Source organism: Sinocyclocheilus anshuiensis, unplaced genomic scaffold (genome assembly GCF_001515605.1).
Source record: "Sinocyclocheilus anshuiensis isolate Anshui unplaced genomic scaffold, SAMN03320099.WGS_v1.1 scaffold742, whole genome shotgun sequence".
NCBI lineage: Eukaryota > Metazoa > Chordata > Actinopteri > Cypriniformes > Cyprinidae > Sinocyclocheilus > Sinocyclocheilus anshuiensis.
Genome location: NW_015544169.1, coordinates 484668 through 497174, shown reverse-complemented (window position 1 = coordinate 497174; position 12507 = coordinate 484668). Strand labels below are relative to the sequence as shown.

General features: G+C 36.2%; 1 pseudogene; it reads right to left on the bottom strand.

Moving 5' to 3' along the window:
* The window catches only part of LOC107695974 (DNA repair protein RAD51 homolog 2-like), a 38391-nt pseudogene that overhangs the window by 24954 nt on the left and 930 nt on the right, over positions 1-12507 (bottom strand).

Here is a 12507-nt window from a genome sequence, read left to right as displayed (position 1 = left end):
TATTTAGTTTTTTAGACTTGCATTTGCGTTTGTAATTTGTTATTTTGTTTTCAGAATTGTGATTTGTTTTGAACTTCTCGGCCACCGTAGTTTTGAGCTCTGTTTCACATTAACAGATAAAAAGGGCTACTTTACCAAACAGTGCCACTTTTCACACAGAATTTTACCACAAAATCACGCTTAATTTACTAAACACACGCAATCCTGCAATGTTTGCATATATTCTCTATTCATCAAATAATTCATCAAATCAAAATAGTGTTACAACCTTTTAACTTACACAACTCTCTGGTAATCATGGCATTCTGCAATCAGATTTCATAATATTCACCATCATCCATGTATACCTGACCGCTCATTCGGTGTAACTCAAACTGGCGCTACTTCAAAGAGATAGTTTAGCCAAAAATGAAAATTCTGTTATCATTTACTCACCCTCGTGTTGTTCCAAATCTGTAAGACTTTTTGTTCATCTTTGAAACACAAATAAAGATAATTTTAATGCAATTAAAATGGCTGCACCTCCATTGAAAGCCTATTTCACCAAAGCTTTGGCACAGAAGGTTTATATAAACATTGAAAAAGTCATTCATGTAAATCAAGTGATTTAATCAGCCTTCTGAAGAGAAGTGACCGATTACATGAATTACAATTTAGGTTTTTATTCAAATTTAAACACTGATCAATGCACATACTGTAGAGCACATCAAATATGGTAAACAAGCTACTTGCTTGATGCATGAGAGCCAATTGATTTTTTTGCATGCATCAAGCTAGTTCGGTTGAGCTTCTGTTTACCATGTTTGCCGCGCTCTATGTATGTGCGTTGATTATAGACTTCGATTAAACCGTTTGATTCATGTGGATTACTTTTTCAATGTTTTATGAACTTTTTGAAGTATCAACGTTTTGGTGGAATGGAGGGACTGAAATCTTTCAGATTTCATTCCATTCATGTTTCAAAGATGAACTAAAAGTCTTAAGGACTATGGAACGACATGAGGGTGAGTAATTGATGACATTTTTTAGTTTTGGCTGAAATAACCCTTTAATGTGTCTAGTATCACATCTCGGACTGGCTCTCTCATTTCATACTAACGCAAGTGCCACCATCTTGCTAGTTCATATTGTAGGACTGTAGTGAAAAAATGACCTTGGAGGACTTTAAAAATAATATTACGGTAAAGACCCCATATATTCACAGCAAAGTTTTCTTAGGGGTAAAAAGATGCTCAAAATACCCAAGCAACGATATATTGTAAGCAAACATCCCGATGCCTCCCATGCTTAGGTGATACAGGTATGTGCTGCACGGTTTTTTTTTTTTTTTGGCAAGTAGCTGCATAAGATGCAAAATAATGTACAGTCAATCAGTCATTATTGCAAAATAAATACTTGCATGAATCCAGATGTGTGTGTAAATGAGCGCATTTTAAAGAAGCAAGTGCAAGTAAAATACACCAGATAGCGGTAGTCTGCTGTATCCTGTGCGAATTGCATTCAGCAGATTTTGTGGGCACGTCTGTGCTGTTACCTTATTTGCATAATTACTATAGTGACTCAGCCATGTACAAATCAGCAGGCACAATTCATTCTGATGTCTGAAAGAAACGCAGACTAATGAGCATGCGTTTTAAAGCGAGTTCATGGTAATAAGGTTGGAGAGGGCCAGACTAAACAAATGTGACGCCCTGTTAAGACCCAGCTTCTTAAATCAATGATCTGGGTTCCAGAACAATACACCTACACTCTCCGATCCCAACAGAAGCGATGGGTGCTTTCCCACACTGCGTGACAGCAGGGCTATTCACAGACTTCAATCAGCTGTCTTTTTAATAACCCACAAATCAGTTATTACAGGATCCGATTCTTGTTTGCACCAAATTCAGCATGTCCAGATATTTTTATTGATGGATTGTCAAACAGGGGAATGGGAAAGTTGTTGACTTGGACTGGATATAGACAAGGGAGTGTGTCTCTCATGTTGTGATGTAGATTCAAAGATAATGCGGTTACAACATTTGGAGAGTTTCTTTGTCCTCTGGGCTGATTTGGTTTGAAAGCCTGTAGTGTTTGGCAACTGAATTGTGCCGATAATCATGCAGACGTGCAGTTTTTCCAACAATCTTCTCTCTTATACTCTCCATCAACTGGGAAAATATTTGTGAATGTCTCATTGATGTTCTAAAGCTCACTTGCTGACTTGTTTTACACATACTTAACTTCTCCTCAGTCACAAGTAGAATGTGCAAAACTATATGCTTTTTCATCAGTGGATTGTCTGAATGACTTTTAAGGAGGCCTATGTAATTACACTGATTTAAGGTCAGATCCAGCACACATTGTTTAGATGTGTTTTCAGGGGGCGATCACAGAGGATACTTTTTGTGCTTAAAACCTGCTTTAAACTTTGCACAATCGTCAATTTGCAGAAAAAGTCATAAATTAGCGTTTATGTGTTGCACTCATGTCAAAACCCTTGCGTAGTGCATAATCTAGTTCCATTCCTCATTGCAAAAGGGATACTTGTGTATGCCAGGATAGGATACACTGTATAAAAATGGCAATTTATACAAAAAAAACTAAAAATGCTAAAGTAAAAACATGTTTAAACAAGTTACCTTATCTTATATGGTGAAAAACGTTTTAACATTGTTAAACATTACATGTAATTTTACAGTAAAATACTGTCAAATCTATGGGCTTTACAAATAAATATGAAAAAAAAATAAAATAAATGACATTCCCAAAAAACCCTGCATAACACATAACATATGACTATGATTTTATATAAATAATGTTGTTTCTTCTCATTTTTGTTATCAGTAATGTACATCAGAGTGTTTTGTGTCTGTTATTTAGTTAATATTTTTGCATTATTTTAGTGTCTATCCTAGGATCTGTGTCATGTGACCCTGTGCACTATATGAATATTAGCCATGATTTATAGACAGGCTACTTACAAAGAACTCTGATTCATTATGTTGTTTTCTATTGTACCACCTGTATTATTATGGTGTTAATCAGTACATTTTAAGTAGATTTTGCTAGTTCATGTAGATTGGTATATTATATTATATCACTTACATTATATCACTTAATAAAAATGTTTGGTTATAATTTATAAAATATATATGTATCACGTCATACCTGAAACACTGTCATTTCGTATTTTTTTTTACAGCTGCTATGTTAAATTTATCAGTGTCCTTACTGCATAATAAATCTTACCATAAATTTACCACAACTTTTAAATTTATATCACTTAATAAAAATGTTTGGTTATAATTTATAAAATATATATGTATCACGTCATACCTGAAACACTGTCATTTCGTATTTTTTTTTACAGCTGGCAATCACAGCTGCTATGTTAAATTTATCAGTGTCCTTACTGCATAATAAATCTTACCATAAATTTACCACAACTTTTAAACCTCTGATTTGTGTTTCCTTGATATTTTCATAAAGCATCTTCATAATTGAAAAACGTGAAAATACCTAGACTTTTTTTCTTTTATTCATGTTTTAAACAAAATCAAGTCTCCAGAAATGCAGGAGATAAAACAAAGTGAAACATAGCCTTGCTTTTTTCTTAACGAACTACACAAAATAGCCTTCTTATCAATGTTCAGAGGAGCTCAGAACTAAGGCTACGTTTACACGACAACGATGTAGTCAAAAACGAAAAAGTTTTTCCCTTGCGTTTTTAAAAAGTTTCACGTATACACGACAACGTTTTCAAAATGATTCACGTTTACACATATCCGTGAAAACGGCCAAAAACGCCGTATTACGTATGCCAGGCCAGTAGTTGGCGCTGTCACCTTGTTAGTAAACAGTACCTGTAGGGAAGTGACGATTATATGTTGTATATGATGCCTCTCCGCTGTTGGTTGTAATATTGGTGAAGTAAACCCACACTTTGCTGAAGAAGCGTTAGCAAACTCTTGAGCAGCAACAACACTACCATGTACTCCGCCATTGTTGTGTATGATTGTTCGCGCTTGCCTTTAAAATCGACACGTACTGCACATGTCTACATACCTAACACGTACTATGCACGCGCATGACGTCACCGTTTTCAAAGATTCACGTTTTGGGTGTTTACACAGAAACGATACCGGTGGTGTTTTCAAAAACTTGCACTTTGAAACCCGTTTTCTAAAATATGCGTTTTCAGTCCCCAAAACGCCGTTGTCATTTAAAAGAACAGGCAAAACGCATAAAAAGTTTCCCGTTTTTGGCTGAAAACGCTGTCATGTAAATGGCCCCTAAATCCTACTGTGGCCTCTTTTACACACAAGACGGTGGGGGAGCCCAGGGCCCCTCAACTGAACTGCTGTCTGCTCACACTACAAGCGCTCAAATCAAATCTGACCCTGAAAAGAAAACACATTAATCTAAAGCCAGTAGCTGATGTCTAGTGGAAAAAATGGTATTAGATCCGAAGCAGAAATGGTCAGTAAATCTACTGATGTGTTATGATGTGTGTATTGGCCTCATATAAATAACAAGTGTGAAGCAGTAGCCAGTTGTAGCCGAGAGCAACTACTGTACTATCCTAGACCATAGTCAACATCTCAGATTCAAATATGCAAGCAGATACAAACTGCTAAGGTGTGGCCTCTTGTCTACAACTTCAACAAAATACCTCAAAGGGAGTTTCCATTTCCAAGGCCAAAGAAAAACACATTTTCTCAATAACTGGCTGTCTGGGAACCAATAAAACCGTCTTAATCAGTTCCTCTTAGCTACATAGTACACCAATAGCTTGAAAAGCAGACATCCTTATTTGAGGTGCTAACAGACATCCAAGTTGCAATCAGTATTTCTACATTAATTTTGCATTATTATGCAAATGTCCGCATTTAAAAGGAGGAGTTTCCTCCTTAGGAGTTTATTCACCCTTATGTAGCTTCAAAAGAAATTATGACTTTCTTTTGTGAAACACAAAAAAGAGAGACTCTGAAGTAGGGGTGTTGCAATGACATATGTGATATTTTTCGTTTCTAAATTTCTATAGATATTATGATACTAAAGTTAACATGAATCATAACATTGAATTTGGTTATCATGCCATTTTTCTTTTAAAAATTTCTATAGTTATTGAAATAATATCGTTAAAGTGAATCATAGCATTGGATTTTGTTATCATGGCGTTTTTTCTTTTAAAAATTATATTTATATATAGATATCGCAAAATTATTACTGTCATTCAGAGCATACGTCTCATTCAGAGACTTAGTTATCATGGCTTTTTCTTCTCAAAATGTCTATAGATATCATTATGATACTGTTAATGTGAATCATAGAATTGGACTTAGTTATCATGCTTTTTTAAATTTGCAGTAGATATTGTAATAGTATTGTTAACGTGTATAGTGTGGGTTTAGTTATCATCATGTTTTCTAATTCTTTTTTTTTTCTATGGATATTACAATTATGTTGTTAACGTGAATTAACTTGACTTTGTTATGGCATTTTTCTTTTATTTTTTTCTCATAAATAATATAGACTGTAAAGCTCCAAAATGATAAAAAAGCACCATAAATGTAGTCCATATTGATGTTTTATGCTTCGTTTCAAGTCTTTTGAATCCATTATATCTTTGTGAGATATCATAATAGAACAGACACAAAATTTGAGTAGCTATTTGTGAAAAATTCACAAAAAGCTTTCACTTGATTTCAAGATTCTCACTTGTGCACATTCAAACAAGGCATCTCAAAGAAGTTACTGGTTCTCCTGTGTTTTGCGACAAATCGAGATGTATTTGAATGTTCATTTAAACACATGCGTGAATGGCTTTCATTTGGTTTTATGAGGTTTTTACTAGGGATGTACCGAAATGAAAATTCTGGGCCGAAACTGAAAATTCTGGATTTTTTTGTTTAATTATCCAAATAGTGTATAGTCCTACAAAGCTATTATTATCAGAGCATGTGAGCAGAGCATAGCGTCACAAGAGGGTAGCGTCATTTTACCAGTGTTACCCAGTACAACTGTACTACACCAAGTTACAGCACAGTAGCGCTACTGCAAAGAGGAACAAGTGTATTACATAGAAACAGAACGCACATTCAGCGTCACACCACACAGTGACGACGGCTAGAGGCAGAGTGAAACCTGCACACTGAACACCGCTGGGCGCCATATATTTTCGCCCATTTTTCTCTTTCGGCCAAAAACCAAAAATGCCATTTTAGGCCCAATAATTTTCAGCGGCCGAAATTTCGGTAAATCTCTAGTTTTTACTTGACACCATCCACTTTCATTGTATGAAAAAGGGCAGCGTGAACATTCTAATAAACATCTGACTCTGTGTTCATACAAACGAATGAAAGTCACATGAATTTGGAACGACATAGTGGTGAGTAAAAGATGACAATGTTTTCATTTCTGGGTGAACCATCGCTTTAAGTGTCAGATAAGACCAAGAATTGAGAAGCAAAGGCAGAAAGAAGAGATAAACAGGGTGAGGCTGTATAAGGGCCATTCTTTCCCCACACAATCCCAAGAGATGGAAAAACAGAGATTGTGTGCATGGGTAAGAGAATGATACAGAGAGTAAGTGAGTGGGAGAAAGAGTTATCGGTAACCCCACCTTGCCGAGTGGAACAGTGGGATGTAAAGAAAGAGGTGTCTGGGGGTAAAGTTACAGGCCAGGAACATGTGCCTGTTAGATAACACAAGAACAGAGCCTGTATCTCTTTTCTCAAAGCTTTGCCCCAAAACAAGACCCTTTCCCACTGTACACCTGGACGTGTGCCAGAGGATCCATGCACTAGTCCAAATATAGAGTGACAGAAGACACGGGTCACTGCACAGCCATGGAATCAGAGATGTCGTGGGATTCGCAGAAGGCCCAGACAGGTTTGTAGAGTGAGAGGATTGCGGTTTCAGCCCCCTGGTTAGCGTAATACCATCTTCTCCAAGGTCAATGATGTAGTTCCAAAGAACCTACAACAGCTGCTTGTGTGGAAGGTCATATCTGATGCTTATTTGTCCCACATACCATCTCGGAATGGCTCGGAGCGATGGCTTCCATTAGCGAGATCAGAGAACAGCTCATCAGGGAGGGATGAAATAGAAGAGCCTCTTGACGGGAATTTCTGATCTAAATTTATACCATCGAATCCCTTTTACACAAAAATCACTTTAGACTCCAGCAGACGATGGAAGGCTGTTCTTACCATCTGCCTGATTCCACTGAGGACAGTGAACCTTCTCGCCCACATGTGTGGTGATCTGGTTCGTTAAAACCACCTGAGGGAGACAGAAGGGAAACATCTGTACTTGAGTTCAGTCCAGTTTGAAGGGATCACACAAAGATGAGAATAAACAGCCTGCTGTCACTATGTGAGTTCAGCGGACACTGAATTTATCAGTGATTAACAGTTGACATATATATATAAAATTTGTTTTTGTGAGATGTGTGATTTTTAGAAGCTCTTCTCATAGGGCTCTTCCAGAAATATGCACAAGGGCCAGGCAAGGGACTGTTGCTTACAACATGATCTATTTTAACTATATTATGGTGTTAATTAAAATACAGCAGTATGTCATTAACAGTACTTAAGCTTGCACTGAAAAAGACAAAAAGATTGTTGTATCTAGGTCGATGTTCTGATCTGATTAAACACTTTAACTGAGGTATCGAACCTCTTACTCAAAAACACACAAATAAAAACAATCCGCCAAAACCTAAAACATTTCAACATTCCTTTATAAAGCTTGGGAGAACAAACTTAATAACCTAATTATGGTTTGGCTCCAGGTGCTAAAGTGTAGGTTTTATTTTGGAAACTTAATGGGTTGACCTATTTTACGGTTATGAGCTTTTATGTGTGTGAGGGGGGCTATAACATAGTTATACCTCTAGGAGTTATCTAGCATGTGGTTTCAGGTTGAGGCCCATTTCTACTGCTGTGGAAAGCTGTATTAAAACTCACTTGTGGCCACTGGCAGTGTCAAGCAGACATTTACTGCATTGATTTAAAACACAAAAGCTATCTTTAAAATGAGCATGGCTGGAGGGGGACCACAGGCAAACTGCAGATCAGATGAGTTTGGGGTTTCAGCCTGGGATGTCCTCTGAGAACAGTCAAGTACTTATTTTGAAATAAGGGAATGCCCAGTATTTTGTTGTAGCACACTTATATTTAAATTTGATCCCAGTTTCAACAAAGCACAAAAATGGTCAATAAAATGATCATACTAATTTGCCATAAGTAACTATAAACATGATCTGCAACCCATTTTAAACTGTTGTTTGTCGATACAACAGAGTCCACACTAAAGTCTGAAAATCAGGAATTCAAAACTGAATTTGAGAAATACTGTAAATAAGGTATACTGCTGTCATTAAAGCAAAAGGGAGGCATGCAAAATACTAAAAAAAGCCTAGTTAATTGCTTCTATTTTGCCTTTTCAGCAGATTATATCATAATAATCATAATTTATTCATTATTTAATAAAACTACTGATTATGCATTTTGTTTTAAATAAAAAACTGCTAAATAGAAGCAATTAACAAATTTACATAGATTTTTCAGTATTCTATGTTTCTCTATAATAATATTAATAATTTAAATATTTAAAATATTATTTTCTGGAAATATGAAGCAATAGAAAAACAAATAATTATTCTCTATAATAATAATATTTTTAAAATTACAATTTGCTGAAAATATTGATTAAATAAAAACAAAAATAAATTATAATTTTCTGGAAATATGAAACAGAATAGAAAAACAAATAATTATACTCAATTCTAATAATAATAATACTTTAAAATTATAATTTGCTGAACATATTTATTAAATAAAAACAAAAATAAATAGAAATACAAAAGCAATTAACAAATTTTTTTTTTTTTATGTTTCTCTGTAAGAACAACAGCAGTAGTAATAGTAGTAGTAGTAGTAATAATAATCATAATTTAAATGTTTAATTATTTGTTGGAAAAAATGTATTAAACAGAAACAAAAAATAAAAAGAAATATAAAAGCAATTAACCTGAATTTCTTTGTTATTTTATATGTTCCTCTATATAATAATCATTAAAAATTAAAGGGTTGGTTCACCCAAAAATGAAAATTCTGTCATTAATTACTCACCCTCGTGTTGTTCGAAACCTGTAAGACCTCCGTTCATCTTCGGAACACAATTTAAGATATTTTTGATGAAATATGAGGGCTCTCTGACCCAAATCTGACCCTGATCCAAAGTGACGCAGTAGAGATGAAAATGTGGAATAAAGTCATTATTTTTGTTTTCTTTGCGCAAAAAAGTATTCTCGTAGCTTCGTAACTTTACAGTTGAACCACTGATGTCACACGGACTACTGTCGATCATCTTGGTACTTTTCTGGACCTTGAACGTGGTAGTTACCTTGCTGTCTATGGGAGGGTCAGAGAGCCCTCAGATTTCATCAAAAATATCTTAAATTGTGTTCCGAAGATGAAAACGAAGGTCTTACGGGTTTCGAACAACACGAGGGTGAGTAATTAATGACAGAATTTTCATTTTTGGGTGAACTAACCCTTTAAATTATTCAAATTTAATTTGCTCAAAATATGTATTAAATTTGAAAAAAATGTTGGACCCCACTGAATGTATTCATTTGTACTAGTGGATAAAAGGAGTACAGATCAAAACCTGATCCAGGATCATCCCTCTAACTCTTATACTCTTCACATGGGGAAGTCGTGGCCTAATGGTTAGAGAGTCAGACTCGTAACCCAAGGTTGCGGGTTCGAGTCTCGTACCGGCAGGGATTGTAGGTGGGGGGAGTGAATGTACAGCGCTCTCTTCCACCTTCAATACCACGACTGAGGTGCCCTTGAGCAAGGCACCGAACCCCCAACTGCTCCCCGGGGGGCGCCGCAGCAAAAAATGGCTGCCCACTGCTCCGGGTGTGTGTTCATGGTGTGTGTTCACTGCTGTGTGTGTGCGCACTTTGGATGGGATAAATGCAGAGCACTAATTCCGAGTATGGGTCACCATACTTGGCCACATGTCACTTCACTTTCACTTTTAAGCAGGAAGCGGAAAACTATATTCCGGTGCAATCCTACCTTTCCTCTTCAAGATAAACGTGCTGGTGATGCAGGAGGTGAGTAAAGGCATCACATATGTATCTTCGAAGATCTTAAACTAGTGTGGAAATTCCCAAGATCAGATAACATGGAAAAGCAAAAGGCTTTCTGTGAATGGGCCTAGAATGTTTTTCTAATTCATCCGGGCTTTCTGGGCTCTCTCACGCCCTCTGGTGTTTTACATATAGAGGTGCATAACCATAACTGTGTAGCGACACTTTGTGGTTGAATGTATATACTACAAGTACAAATGCACACATCCATGTAAAGAGTCTTACTGGGATGCAGAACTCCTGCAGAGAGATACTTCAGTACGGCAGCTTCCTGGCCCAGTAAGTTACTCCTGAACGTTAGATTTCCCGGCAGCGACGTGTCAAACTCCTTCCTTACAACAGAGGCAACCGAATCCAAAATAAGCAGCCCCGCTCGACACAATTATGTCCTCCTCCAGATGCTCCAGCCTGTGCAACATCAATAAAACACCCCACTAATGTGTGATCACAAGCTTAAATACAGCCTGGCATAACACGAGACACTGTTCATTTATGCAATAATGCTATAGTCAAAGCCATTTTAAATTCAAGATTTCTATTCATTGCATTTTCATTACATTTAAATATCTAGCAGACATTTAATCCAAAAATGTACATATGTATTTAGCAGATGTTTTTTTTTTATCCAAAGCCACTTTAATTATATTCAAGGTATACACTACCAGTAACAAGTTTGGAATAATTTTGAATACATTTTTTTATTTTGTTTTTATTCAGTTTTTCTGAAAGAGGACTCTCATGCTTACCAAAGCTCCATCCATATTATCAACTAATACAATAAAAGCAGTTATATTGTATATTATTATTACCATTTTAAATAATTGTTTTATTTTAATGTAGTTTCAAATGTAATTTATTTCTGTGATCAAAGCTGAATTCTCAGCATCATTACTCCAGTCTTCAGTGTCACATGATCCTTCAGAAATAATTCTAATATGATGATTTTGTGCTCAAGAAACATTTATTTTCATTATCAGTATTGACATTGTTGTGCTCCTTTAATGCTATTGTGAAAACATAACGACTATTCAAAAGTAAGGTTTAAAAAAAAAAAAGAAAGAATATTTTTATTCAACAAGGATCAATTAAATTGTTCAAAAGTGACAGTAAAAAAATATTTCAATTAAATTCGTTTCTTTTGAATTTTCTATTCATCAAATAACTAAAAAACTAATCACAGCTTCCACAAAATGTTCTTATTGATAATGATAAGAACCATTATTAATCATAGAGCACCAATAATAATTGATAATAATTGAGCAGAAATTCAGCATATTAAAATTTCTGAAGGATCATGTGACACTGAAGACTGGAGTAATGATGCTGAAAATTCAGCTTTGACATCACAGGAATACATTATAAAATACTATATATATATATATATATATATATATCATAGCGTCGCATCTTGTCATTACTTCCTGTTTTTGGTTCGTTTAGAAGTATTTGGTCCGTGTTGCGTTCATATATCATTCGAACCGCACCAGAGTTCGTTTGGAAGCGGACCGAGACCCATCTTTTCAGCGGTCTCGGTCCGCTTGTTTGGTGCGCACCAGGGTTCGGATGGCAGCGTTCACACTTACTCAAACGAACCGCACCAACAGAGCAATCGAACCAGGGTTCGTTTTAATCGAAAGTGTGAACGCACCCTAAATATGTATAGGTGTTTGGGAAGTGTTCCAACCTATTCAGGACATCCTGACAGGCCAGTTCCCTGAAGAGAAGAACACGAGATGTCATCTCCAGCAGACGCTCCTTCACCGAGAAGAATTCTGGGAATCTGGCCTGTGCCATATCTATCAGTCTGAGAGAGGAAGATTGTTAGTTTAAGAGAAAATGCAAAAAGTGCACGTGAGAGTAAGCAAACTTTTTGAACACCTTTCAGCAGAGAATGCCGACTCTGTGTCATGAAGATGACTCCACTGTCCAGACCTCCCATACTCCTCGGCAGAGTAGCCAAAACACTGAGCATAATACACAACTGAGTCTTTCCACAGCCTGACGGGCCAGTCACCTGACAAATAACACAGACACAGTTCACCCCAAAATGACAAATGCCATAATTTTATGCACTTTCAAGTTGTTTAAAACCTTTAGAATGTTATGAAGATATATAAAAATACAATTTTTAAAGGGGTCATATGATGCGATTTCAATTTTTCCTTTCTTACAGTTATGGTTATGCGCTTCAGTGCTGTTTGAGGTCACATCTATATGTAAAACACCAGAGGACGTGAGAGAGCCCAGAAAGCCCCGATGAATTAGAAAAACACTCTAGGCCCATTCACAGAAAGCCTTTTGGGAGTGACAACCAGTGTTGGGGAAAGTTACTTTTAAAAGTAATGCATTAC